This window comes from Drosophila ananassae, chromosome 3R (genome assembly GCF_017639315.1).
Source record: "Drosophila ananassae strain 14024-0371.13 chromosome 3R, ASM1763931v2, whole genome shotgun sequence".
Taxonomy (NCBI): Eukaryota; Metazoa; Arthropoda; class Insecta; order Diptera; family Drosophilidae; genus Drosophila; species Drosophila ananassae.
The window spans coordinates 25,761,173-25,774,229 of NC_057930.1; the positions used below are offsets into that span (position 1 = coordinate 25,761,173).

At 42.3% G+C, this 13,057-nt stretch overlaps 1 protein-coding gene across 1 annotated transcript in view; it reads right to left on the reverse strand.

Moving 5' to 3' along the window:
• LOC6497901 (putative neural-cadherin 2) overlaps positions 1-13,057 on the reverse strand; it is a 114,230-nt gene that overhangs the window by 93,238 nt on the left and 7,935 nt on the right. Inside the window, exon 2 of the mRNA XM_044716399.1 lies at positions 5,737-5,771. The gene's annotated coding sequence lies outside the window, so the exon portion shown is untranslated. The remainder of the gene's footprint in view (positions 1-5,736; positions 5,772-13,057) is intronic.

A 13,057-nucleotide genomic window follows, 5' to 3' on the forward strand; every position in this document is an offset into this window, starting at 1 on the left:
ACTGCCGAGAGAAAGCGCGGCGAGTGCAGGACAATGGTCAGTGTGCAGTGGGCAGTGCGGGCGCTAAAAAGTGTTGTGGGGAAGGACTGTGGGGCGAAAGGAACAACCGGCATCGTTCCCATGTGGGCGCCGTTACACGCCGAATTTATGCTTTGTCCTGAAGCAGAAGCTGCGAGTGGTCACAGGCCCTTTTATCAGTTGCACTGCCTCCCATAAGTATCGAACAAAAGCAAAGAAACTAAGGAGGCAGGGTGGCAGGGATTGTGGACACACCGGAAACGGACAGTTTATATTGCAGCGATGACAGTTGCAAGCATTTTGCGCCACGCTCTTTTGAGTGCCGTCGTTTGCCACCAATATCAGGTACACCTTAAGAAAATACCTGTTTTTAAACTGAATTACAATCGGATTGAAGTTAGAAATCAGCTTAGGAATTTAAATTTAAATATGGTATTTATCCAAGTCACTGACATTTTTCCACAATAATGTTTACCTTTAGGGGCTCACCAAAATTATTATAAAACATTTGCAGAGAGCTGCTGAAAATATTAAACAAATTCCTGCCAGCCAGCCAGATAGGTATAGGACTCTCCCCCGTTCCGCGCCTTTATGTTGCATGAGTTATGTGTTGCGCAATTAACATTTGTAATGCTGGCGCACACAGCATTTTCCCGCATTCTATTATTTTTTCGTCTGTTCTTTGGCAGAGCACTTAAAATTAAAAATTACAATTACATTTTACTTGGCAGACAGAAGCGGAATTTTTTCAGCTCTGCGCCAGAGCCGTCCTTAAGCTCCGTGCCCCTGAAAGGGCCCTAAGAAGAGCTGGCGATATTTTATTTGCCACTTGGTTGGCTGAAAGTTGCCAGTTGGCAGAAGCCAAGAATGAAGACGACGAACAATTCCGGCAGGACATGGGACACAGGTTTCCCATTTGCCATTTGCTTCCTCTTTTTAGCAGTCCTTTTTATTTGGGGTTTCATTTGTTTGTTTGTCCATGTCCTGGCCTGGAAAAAATTCATTAAGTGGCAAATAGACGCATTATGTTTATTTGTTTTTGGCGACTTCCGGTTGCAAAAACTGTCGAGTTACTGTGAAAAAATTTAAAATGAAATGCATTTTTGCAGTTGCACTGTTTTGCAAGCACTCGGTAGCCTAATGTGAGCCAATAAACCTCAATGGGGCATTGACCACAAACTTTTAATTGAATAAATTCGCCCAATTTACATAAATTTTCATGCTGAAAATGCCACGACAGCCGAGCTCTGTAGGAAGCACGATCCGAGGGAGAGGAAGCTGCATTTTGAAACGCCGACACTGTCATCGACAACAGAGGAAATTGAACTAATTATGTATTAGTTTGGCTCCCGGCTAAAAATTGCCACGCAATGCAGGCTAAATTGGCTTTTCAAATGTCGCTCGCTGCCGATTGCTGAATATAAATCGAGTCTGCAACTGGCAGGCCAAATGGTGGATATAAAGATGGGCTTTTAAAATGCATTCCATTGAAAACCGGAATGAAAATCGATTGAAAGGATTTGATTTAGGCGGAATCATTTTTCAGCTTGAATTAGCAATAGCTTCAATTAGGCGAAAATGTTGCTCTATTCCTGCCCTGCCTCCCTGGTGACCTCAATTTAGTCAGCCAATAATAAATAGCCATCGGGTTATTGTCCTCGACCGAACAAAAGAGAGAAAAATCACATGAAAATTGCTAGCACTTGAGATATATAAACATGAGATGGCCTTGGCATCATCCTGGGCAAACAAATCATTCAGGATCTGGACGAGGACGAGGCGAAGGAGAAGAAGAAGAAGAAGGAGAAAGAGAAAGAGCCCTCAAGTTCATGAGGCCCCATAAAAATAAGCCATTCGCGTCTGGAGTGCATAAGTATATATGAATGAGTAGATCGTATATTATGAGTAGACGGCACATTTAGCACACATTAATAAAACCGCAAGAAACGTGCGACGAACAATAGCCAAAAAAATTAAGGGAGGAGGGGACATAGCCAGGATATAGCAAGGAATCGGAAGGGGCCGAGAAAAATCTTCGACACACGCAGACACTCCCGGCAGCAACAATCACTCATCATAATGATGCTCAGACATCGAGCAAGGAGCCCGGAATGGGTCGGGACTCGGCTGTGTGTCATGCGTGTGTGTGATCCGGAATTTTTGGCAGGAGTAAATTAATTGAATTCATTATAGCTGATAGATGCATGTGTATAAATGTATATGTTTCTAAGCATGTGCTAGAAACGGGCATTTAATCAAATGCCCCAGAGTTCATACACAAAATTGGGAAAAGTTGGAGCTGCCAAATGAACTGAATCATGAGCTGCCTCTGTTTGTGGCATTCAAATGAGTGGAAAACTTACTTGAGCAAATATAATCAGATTAAACTTGGATTTCAAAGTTGCACATAATTATTGAATGTGATTTTAAACAATGATGATGGATTTCAATTCAAGTTGCCCTTTAAATTGGCCTAAACAATGAACAATGTTTTCTGTTATTTTCATTAAACCTAATAAGTTAACCTATAATTTATATTGTTTCATGGGAAGGAGAGAATTAAATTAGTTAAAGGATTGTAATCAAATTGCCTGATCAATATCCCTTTTCTTTGTAAGCCCAAGTCTCTAAGCCGCAATTTTCCAAATCATTTTCCAGCAATTACAGGATGTATTTTCATATTAATATTTGTTCAATCCAGCAGTTTAACCTTAATGGTGCCGGAGCAAATATCCGTCAATAAATTCTTTCCAGCCTTTTGGGGTTTCAGGATGTATTTGCAATTCTGCCCACGACAGTTTGGTTTGTTGTTTCATATCAGTCGCGTATATCCCGTATTTGTATTTTATATGTACCCTCAGCGTGTTCCCACGAATATATGTATGTATATATATTGTATATGTATTCGCCCCCAATATCCATTCAATTCGGGGAGCAGGTTTGCCAGATACGAGCGGCATTATTATTGTTGTTACAAAATGTTTTCAATGAATATTAAATGTGTGCGCAATATTAATTTGATTCGCCAGTCCTTTTATTTTTATGCCGTTCGCGTGTGCAATTTCATTCTTTGTACCATTACAAACAAATTACAATAAATATTGTTTTTGAGAGCCAGAGGGTGTGAATGAAAATCCAGTGAGGTGAGCAGTTTGTTCCTAATTAAGTGACAGCACGTAGATGGAATTCCAAAAATTCAGCTTGAAGACGTCAGGATTTTAAGTGTACCTGGGCCATACGCTCTTTAATTGATTAATTTAAAAGTCAGTGGGTGGAGTTTCCCTTGTTTTCTCGACAATTGGCATATCTTCTGCTAATTATTTATCATCCAGCATATTTTCTGGCAACACATGGATGAATATTAATCGAGTTAATTATCACGTTTTCAGCTGAAGGCTGATTATTGGCGTCCTCTGGCGAATCCATTGATTTACCATATTGTCTTGATTAATTGAAGAAAAATGGTCTCTGCTGAATTGCCTTCATTAAGGTGAGGAAATGAGATTAAGCTGTGAGCTGGCGGTCGGTCGGGAGGAGAAATTTGCTTGACTTTTCAATTGGCTTTCAGTTGATGAAGGCACAGGCTCGGCTCCTTAACCTGTTAAGAAAGACCAACTTATGTGGGTCGACCTGCTCTCAAGACACACATAATAAGTCACGAGAGCTGGCCCGGGCTGGATGCTCCTTTGCTTTTGGGCTTGGTGGCTGACGTGACAGCCTTTTAAACGACGGGAAGCCTTGCATTGTGCAGACATTAATGGGAGGTGCAGCAGCTCCACCGGCACTTCAATTAATTAATTGCAATTTGCACGACGCAGCAGACAACGTTGGCCATTAAATGCGTTTAGCAGGAGCCGCTGTCGCGCCACGTTCTCCTCCTTCGCTGCAGGTAACATTGTGTAAGATGCCACTGCGGCGTATACTTGATGTGTAGCATGGCTGCCTGGATCCCTCTGCCACGTCCCTCGCTCCTCATACCGCATAGTTGACGTGTTATTAACACCGCGTGAATCCAGCAGATGTCGTCATGCCCATAATGCATCCATGCAACGCTGTGGCACGCATAAATAAATGATGATGATACGGCTGCTGATGCCTCAAATAAGATTCAGCAACATGCACGAGCAGATTGAAACAGGCGTTGGCGGTTGAAGGTGTTTCTGGCAAGAGGATTATGCACCTGGCTGGGATTTGTGTTCTCCGGATACGCTTTCGTACACTGATACTGATACCTCTGCAATGCAATGAGAGGGAGATGGAGAGGGGCCATTGCAAGTCCCGGGGGAGCTAATCGATGCACTGATGCAACCTAATTAGACCCCAGGTGTGCACTCCTCAGCCTCACTCCTCAGGTAATCGCGGGCATTAAGTTAATTATCTCGCTGACCACTTTCAAGGCCTGAAAACATGGCAAAAACTTGTATACTCCCAAAATCGATGAGGATAAATCTTTTATATATATCTCTTTCAATATATATATATCACCCCTGTTCCAAATGCATATGTTTCAGTTGAATTTCACCCAAAGAGTTTAAATGACCATTAAATTTCACCCTAATTACCACAAATCGCCCGCAACTAATTTAATAATAGCAACAAACCATAAGGGGCGGACGGCGGATGGAAAATGGTAAATGGGAGTGGCAGCTGCATAAACTGGCCTCAATGGCCATTAAAAACTTCTCGTAGTTGGTGTATTTTCCAGGACCAGCCCCAGCACCACCTCGCCCCTGCTCTTTGCTCTCCATCCTATGTGTACGTATATTTGCGGCAAATTGACGGTTTCATTCTCGGGCAACAGAGAAAACTTTCTGCCCAGGCACTCAAAATGGCTCGAAAGTCTCGACAACAATTCGCCTGAAGGGGGTGGTGGGGTGGTGGTTTGACGGTGGTGGAGGCCATCCGAGCTCGGGGGAAGGGAAACACTTTATAGAGACCACTCGTAACCTCAAAGCGCAGACGGCATAAAACAATTGAACGTGGAACGTTTGACGCTAAGTCAGGCCGGAGTATCATAAAAAAATTAAGTGACACTCAGCGTGGAGACACTCGGAGAAGCAGTGATTAATTGGCCCTCGAGTTCCCAGCCAGCGACCTTAGCCGTATCATTAAAAGTTTCCCCATCGGCGGCCGGCTGCAGGCTGTCAATGTTGTCATCTTCATTTGGCATTATGATAATAATTGGGCCACGAACCAGGACATCCCGACACTAGGTCCTGTCAAGTGGCCAGGTCAGAGTGCGGGCCCGAGAAGTGCCAAAAGTTAGGCCCGCCTGTCAAGGCTCTGGGATATCTTCGGGCCGGCCTGTATTTTCGCAAATTGATGGCGTTAGTTGGCGCTCATGAATACGTCAGAGAACAAATACGCATAAAAAGGCCACTTGATTATTGGGGGCCCTTGGAAAGTTTAATGAAATTTATATATAAAACAGACAGCATGATGAATGAAGTTGTCTTTAAGGATTGAGGCATTCTCGAGTCAGCTTTTCAGGCCAACAAATTTTACTAAAATTTTAAACACGTGCCAAGGAAAAGGGTTAAGAAAACGTCGCAACTGGATTGCGAGCTGAGAGTTGGTAGATAAAATGTTTGAAAAGGGTTTAAAAGGGCAGGAAAACAAGGATTTCTAAATTTAAAATTATACTTCAAGTTTAAATGGAATAAGAATCCTCTTAGTGCGTCAATGCAATTTAAAGTAACTTCATTAAATCGTACTCACTCTTATTCCGCCTGAGGGCAATCCGATTAGGTGACCTGCAATAAAAGAAACACATTACAATACATTATTGTGAGGCTTTTGATGTTCATTTCTTTTGGACATAATTAAATATTTGCTTTGAATAAATTTCACTAAAATCAAATCTCCGATTCGAGGCTTATATTTCAGTCAATCAGTTTAGGTTTCCTCCCACGCATTACAAAAAGTTTTCCTCGCAATCCATTATTCGTTCTCCACACCACCATTATTACGAGTACATGTCAAAAATCGAATAATAAATCTCAGAGCAGCTTTGTCGTACTTATTGCATCATTTATCGTCTAAGCCCGATGGTCTTTAATTTTCCTCATTCTTTGCATATTTCCCTTTGCGCGGAACATATCTAGCCAATATGCAGCTTATTATAAGTTGGCCATTTTTTGCCCGATTGTTTCGATTTGCTTGTGCGCTTGATTAAATTTGCACTCAACTTTTCAAAGCTTCATTAATCATCTGTTTGAAAAGGGAATCGGTGGTATCGGAGCCGGGCGCGGACTCGGGCTGATAGGGCGGCGAAAAAAAACAGAAACTTTAGACTGAAACTTTATTGTAGTTGCCTCCGCCTGTTCCAGTGCAGTTGGCATTGCCAATAATAAAATTTACGCTGCTCTGCTAGGAAGTGAAAGGGAAAAATTATGAGTTTTCCCAGTGATTTGCCATTTTAGCAGTTCAGTGAGAATCCATTCGCCCGCCCCCCTATGATTTTTAGTCTGAGGGCACAGCTGTCCGAGCCGGGTATTTATAGGGGGGAAGTTTCATGACTAATGACCGGGCCAGATCTGAAGTGCTCGAAATATACAGAATATATACAAATGATTGTCAGATTCATAGTCTAGCAGTTTTAAGCGAGGATTAAAGATTTAGTAAGTGAGGGGCAAAGCGGTTTAATTATTCCATTCGCTCGGAGAAGTGCATGTCGGGTAAATGAAAGTGCTAAATTCTCCTTGGCCACGTCCAAAAACACAAAGGCCTTCATTTATTCATCATCAAAATGGCGGTCGCGATGGCTAAGACAAAGGCCTCTGGTTCCTGGTTGCTTCCTTGCCCATCCTTCTCCCCTCTACGATCCTTTGCCTTCTTTTTCTCTTTATATCTCCGAGTCATTTGTATCGCTAAGGCGGCGAAAGGATTTTTACCGACTACACTGTGAAATGTCTTTTGGATTCGTTAAACTCATGTAACGTGCAAACCTCGCTTGTACAACATACCTAGAGACTCTCTTTTAATTAAAATTTCATCTACTTACTCCAGAAATATTCCAAAAGTATTTTCTATATTTGAAAATAAATTTCTTCCTGTTTGGAGAAAGAAAAACAACAACGACCGCAGTGACCGACAACCGCAAAGCCTCGAAGGCAGAGCTCCGGGCTTGAGGGGGAAAAGTAGAGTGTCGGGAAAGTGGGAAAAGTGCGAAAAGCATAGAATGAGGTTTCCTTGTTCATTTAGCAGTCAAACGGAGTTTGCCAGTGTGGAGACATGCCTGTCTCCGCTGGGTTTCCGCTTCCTGTGCCATCTGCAAATTTCATGGCAATATATTTTTGCTGCTTGTGCGAAGAAAAGCCAAGAGACACCAAAGGGATGAGGGGGCTTAAAGGGGGTGGGCGAGAACGGCAACTTTACTCGCCAGGCCATCATCAGTCATTTTGTCTAAAAGAATATATTGCAATTAAAACCAGAAAATATGCTTTTACACTGGCCAACAGAGCTATAAGTTTGCCGCTCGTCCAACAACAGTCTCTCCTCTGGTTTCGGCCCTCTTTATTTATGAAGCGCAACACTTTTGGGGCCACCCACTGCATTTTGACTGCAAAACTTGGATGGGCGTCGGGTGGGAATCGTCCTTCCCTTCCGGCTCATCTTCATCTTGTTGCTACTGTTTCTGCTGGTCCGCTGATGTTTTACTATCCAGCCAAGAGCAGCAAATTAAAATTGCTTCATTCTGGCCCTCCAAGTACGCTGTAAGTCACGCCTTGTTATGGCCGCAGCCGGACCTTCAATGGATAAATGGACGGATTTGTTGGTTGGTTGGATGGGTGGCTGGGTGGTCGGAAAGTGCTGAGGCTACTGCCTCGGTGGGCAGTTTTCAGCTCGACACTTTATAAATTATGTGGCTGCTAGTGGCGTGGGCTTTAATGAAATTTCCATCTTCCAACTGGGATAAAATTAATTTTTAACTAAGATGGGTAAATATTTTCGACTACCTTATCAAGTTATTTTCCCCAAGTAATGAACTTTTCAATCCCAAACTCTCTTGAACTTTAAAAATTTCCTATGAAGGCTTAACTATGGACACCTTTCTTGGGAAAACCGAAACCTGGAGACCCAATTATTAAAAAGTCCTTTCGAAAGAAAATGAAAACTTTCCATAAACGGTGCTCGTTAGAAAATGGAACTACAGACCTAATTAAATAAGTTGGTGCAATTCCATTCAACTTTCTACTATATTATCGCCCGGGGCCACTTTTATATATGTTGCTGTTTAGCAAAATGTCACCTTCACAACTTATTCACCTTTGAGTTCAGTGAAAACTTGGCTCAACCTTTTCACGAGTCTGCAAACTGGCGACAAGAATTTGATTACTTTTCATCTCGCAATTCGAGCCAGTTTGTGAAGCTTAAGCCATCTGCATCCAGTTTTTAGGGAGTTGTTTTCGAATAAACCATTCCCGCTGCCGTTTCCCAGTTATCTGGTCACTCCTTCGCTGGCATCTGCCAGCTGGCAGTTGCATTTCCATAAGCAAAACTTTAAGTGAGCATTAGTTTGGCTCTTGCTCCGTCCGAGTTGGGGACGGCAGTTGAATTTTTCATTAGAAAACTTTTTGTGCACTGCCAGAAAACACCTGACGGAGGAGCGGGACAAATCCGGAGCCGGCACTAAAGGAAATGTAGGCTTGAAAGTCATTTGCCGCTCAAGAGAAATGTGTAACGAATGTATAAAAGGCGTTTTCGGGGGAGCTGGGTGAACAAAAGACCGCGACTGAAATGTGTGTGGGTGCTTTGGCAATTTTATAAAAGCTTTGCCAGTTATGCCAGAAATTTTAGAGGCCTACTCACCCCAGAACCCACCACATCCCACTCCCTCGTGTCATGTCATTTGCCACACTTTTCACTCAAGACAATGAGTGTCATCACGGAGGCATCAAGTTTTCATAAGACCACGCATGCTGAATTTCTGATGAGTCCTTCGCCCATGAGCAACCCTTCCAAAAAAAACAAGAAATTCCGGCTCCTTATGAAAATTTTATTTATACGTCGCAGCTTTATGAGGCGTGCAAAATTTTGTCGGACAAAAAATGCTCTTAATAGAAAAATTTATTTGTGGAAATGCGAAAGTTTGGGCTCGCTTTTAATGAGATAGTCCGAAAGTTTGCTCAAGCTGAATGAAAAGTTTTTATTCCTTGGCCCATCATTTGTATTTTCGATTAAAGTGTTCAAATAAATTCCTTGCAATAAGGAGCTTTTCTTAATGGCGAAGTTGGTGGACAGGATCTAATATCAATCACTCGGTTCGACTCGGGTTGCAGCTGTTTGCTTTAAGTGGAGAAACAATTTAAACAAACAAGGAAAATTACTTTTAAAGCTCCGAAACACTGGGACACATGTAGCACTTACTTCTTGTAATCCCCCCTTAGGAAGTCAGGGAAGAAGCTCTCAAGGAGACTTTAAAGACAATGTGACATATGGGGTTTGTGAGGACAGTGCTGACTGACTCTAAAGGGGAAAGAAAAGGCTAGAAAATGTATACGTATTCTATAAATAAATACATAAAATTTTACCTATTGCCTTTTCATATTTCGAATTTAATATTTTTACTCAAATAGTACTTAAAAACCGGCCAACTTGGCTGCCTTGTTGCTTTTTTTGCGCTAAACAAAATCACATCAGAACAAATAAAATTCAGCGGAGGAGCCGAGGCACAAAGGCAACCGCCAACAAATAGACAGACGCACACAATGTGTGTGCTCTGACATGGCCGTTAAGTAATTCCATATTTTATTTGCCTTGCCAACAGCGAAATAGAAAGGATTCGCAGGAAAGGACACACACGCTCACAGTCTCAAGTGTTTGAGGAAAAGTCCCACATTTGTTTGCCGATTTCTCACGTGGAGGCACCCAACCAGCGGCGGCATCAGTGGCAAAATAATGCCAACAGAATTTTTGGGGGAGCTCTGAAAAACTTGTTTAAAGGGATTGCAATAAAGTGCCTGGCATATTGGGATTTGTCCCTTTTCCGTCTTCTATTCGTTACCTGCAAATATTTGGCATTTCCCAAATGGAAGGATTTTTTTGCCACATGCCAATGATGGCCTTAACCTAACCCTTCCCCCTGTCATCCGTCAGGCGTTTTATGTGCAATTCCCTCAAGTGCTTTATTTGGCCAAAAAAGGAGCGAATCTCGCAAAAAAAGCGTTCGGGGACCCGCTCACAATATCGTTAACTCTTTGGCTTCGTGCTCGGCCCTTTTTTAAACTGTTGCATATAATTTATTGTAACTAAAGGTTAGAGAAATAAAAGAAAGGGATTGCTTTCTCCTGCCGTCGGACTTTGTGGGTCTCTGGTGTGCAATTTCATTGAGCTCCTCCTTGTTTATTTTTCACTGAGCTTAAGATTTTCTTTTGGAAAACATTCCTCTGTCATCGGTGACTTCAGTCGGGATTAGAAGCTACATTAAGCCGTGATTAGTAGACGACATTAAATACGAGTTTTGTGCATCATTATTTGTTCGGTTGCTCAGATGTTTGGGAAACTGCTTCCGAATTAGAAGTCATTTGAACGGGTTAAGCCTCTTGACTCAAGAAGACTATGCTACCAGGCAACAGGAAAGTATTAGCGGAAAAATATTTAACGAACTGGGAGCGCCGAAAAGCCTCGGCGACTTATGTATAATTAAAACATCTAATTAGAAGTAATCACATTAAAGCGGCAGACAGTAAAAAATATGGTGATGGCGATGGCGAACGGGAACGGAATTTCCAAGGAATCATAATGAGAGCGTCGACTTGCCGCAATGGCAAAATTGTTGACATTAATTAAAATGTCATTTAAATGAAATATATAACAGTGCGGAATTTCAGTCTATTAAGGCGGGACGATGTGAACAGCCTCCTTCATTTTTTTCCAACTTCACCCGACTCCAGGCTCTGGAGATCGGAGGCACGGGACGAAAAGGACACAAGAGTAACGAACCGAAGGACAACATCTCGAGGAAGCCGGCTCACAAAGAGCAAAAAGGGCCAAAGGGATACCGAATGTGAAGGTCTGGGAAAATAGGGATATTAAGAAGGAGAATGCATGGGAAAAACGCTCCATTAGGGTAATGAACAAGTTAACAGGCGCATATTTCTCATTTCTTTCCTTTCTCTTTATTGTTGTCGAGGGAAGAAAGGCGGCTCGAAAGCAATTTCCATGTCCCCGTGCTGTCGACTTTAAATTTTTAATTTCAATTGTTCGTCCTTTTTGGTTGGTGCCTACGCTATTTTCTGAGGCGGTAGGTCAGCGTCAAAGTCAATATGAAAATGTCGGCAAATAATTATAAGTAAATTAATGAAAATTGAACAAGCTGGAGAGCAAGGCCGTGGAGTGGTTGGGGAGCAGAAAGAAAGCGGCCAGAGTCAATGGAGTGTGCAAAATTGTTGGCAATTTGTTGTTGAGCAAATAGCTTCATGGTCATTATGCTGGCGACTCATTTGCAAATGGCCGAGAGTCTGCTGTTGGCCTTTGCCCGAATGACTTGGCATCAAATTGGTTACTTTGTTTATCCTTCCCGCCCATCCCGTCGCGCCGACCGCCCACAATCCCTACTTCCCAGCTTCCCAGGCGAGGGCAAAGCTCTTTGAGCTGATTCAGCGCAAAAAGATTAATGAATCCGCATCGGATCCGCTGCTCTCTAGTAAACATCTTCCACTTCCTCTGCCTTTTCCTTTTGCCGACTGTCTGGACTTTCGTCGCCTTTGACTTTCATCCAATAAAATGAAATTAAATAAATTTTTGAGCCAAATCTTATTTGCGTATTGTCGGCTTTGTCATCGTCCCGAGTCCTGCTTGTTGTTCGATACTCTATTTATGTGGCCCGCCCCCCCAGCCGACAGAAAAGTGACTTTTATTTATGGCAATTGTTGGCCAACATTTTCTGAGCCATTTACCCTTGGACTTTATGTTCGTTTGGTTAGCCGTATTATCGAGTGGATTATCAAGTTTATTCTCTTTTTGTTGAATATTTAAAGGGCCCTTCTCTGCACGCTTTAAAGCGTCGAGTCCCTGGCTGGATATAAAAATTTAAAAATCCAATTTCAGACAGACGAGGAAACCCTTGACTTTTTTATAAGCACACCCAGCGGGTAACGAGTGGCACGAAAACAAATTTTAACTAAAAATATCAAAAAATCAATCCCAGACCTGATGAATATGGCATAGGAAAATCATCCGCCCTTAGTCGCTGCCAAACTTTACAAGCTTCTATACATCTAAATACTTGGGGAAACAAATAAATCTATAGATATATTGCCAAAAATTTTCAACAACCGCCGGCGCTCTGGCGGGCGATGTAAGTGAATTAGGGCGTGGCGGAAACAAAAATTCATACGCCGTGTGAAACATCGGAAATATTTTTCGCCAGATTGATGAGAGGGGGTTGTTCCGAATGGGTTTCCTGGTGGAATGGGATAGGATGCCATTGAGATTGGGGATTTTAGGCTTTCAGCTAAACTAAGCACACGTGAAAGCAGTCCAAATATGCCCGCCCCAAACTGAATGTGGCCTAAAAATTCTCACAATTGTCTAACACGATTAAAATGTATGGAATTCGTAAAATTGCCAATTAGTTTGTGGGTTTATAAAAGGGGTTTAAAATATCTTGGGAGGATTATTTCAAATTTATATTATTTGATAGTTTTGTATTTAAAGATCAAGCTTGGGGTTTTAATATGAAGAATAAGTAATGCTTTAATTTTATCAAACCTAGAAACTGAATCAAGCTGGGAGTAAAGCTCTACAACCACTTTTCATGTGCAGTTCCATCTAACTTAGAAAAACTGTCAATATTTCGAACTGAAAACCCGCTCATGTGAAAAGCCCACACAAATCCTGTCACTTTAATTGAATTCAAATTTTTTTGGCTCCGATTTTCGGGTAACCGCAAAGAGTGGGGAACGGAAAAGGAAAAGCCTGTTAAGTCTGCACTTGATGTGCCGCAGGAGGAGGAGGAGGAGGAAACCGCAATCACCACGCCCTCCAGCCGGTGGCTCATCCATACACATAGCAGAGCCTCTGCCCCCGTTCGGTG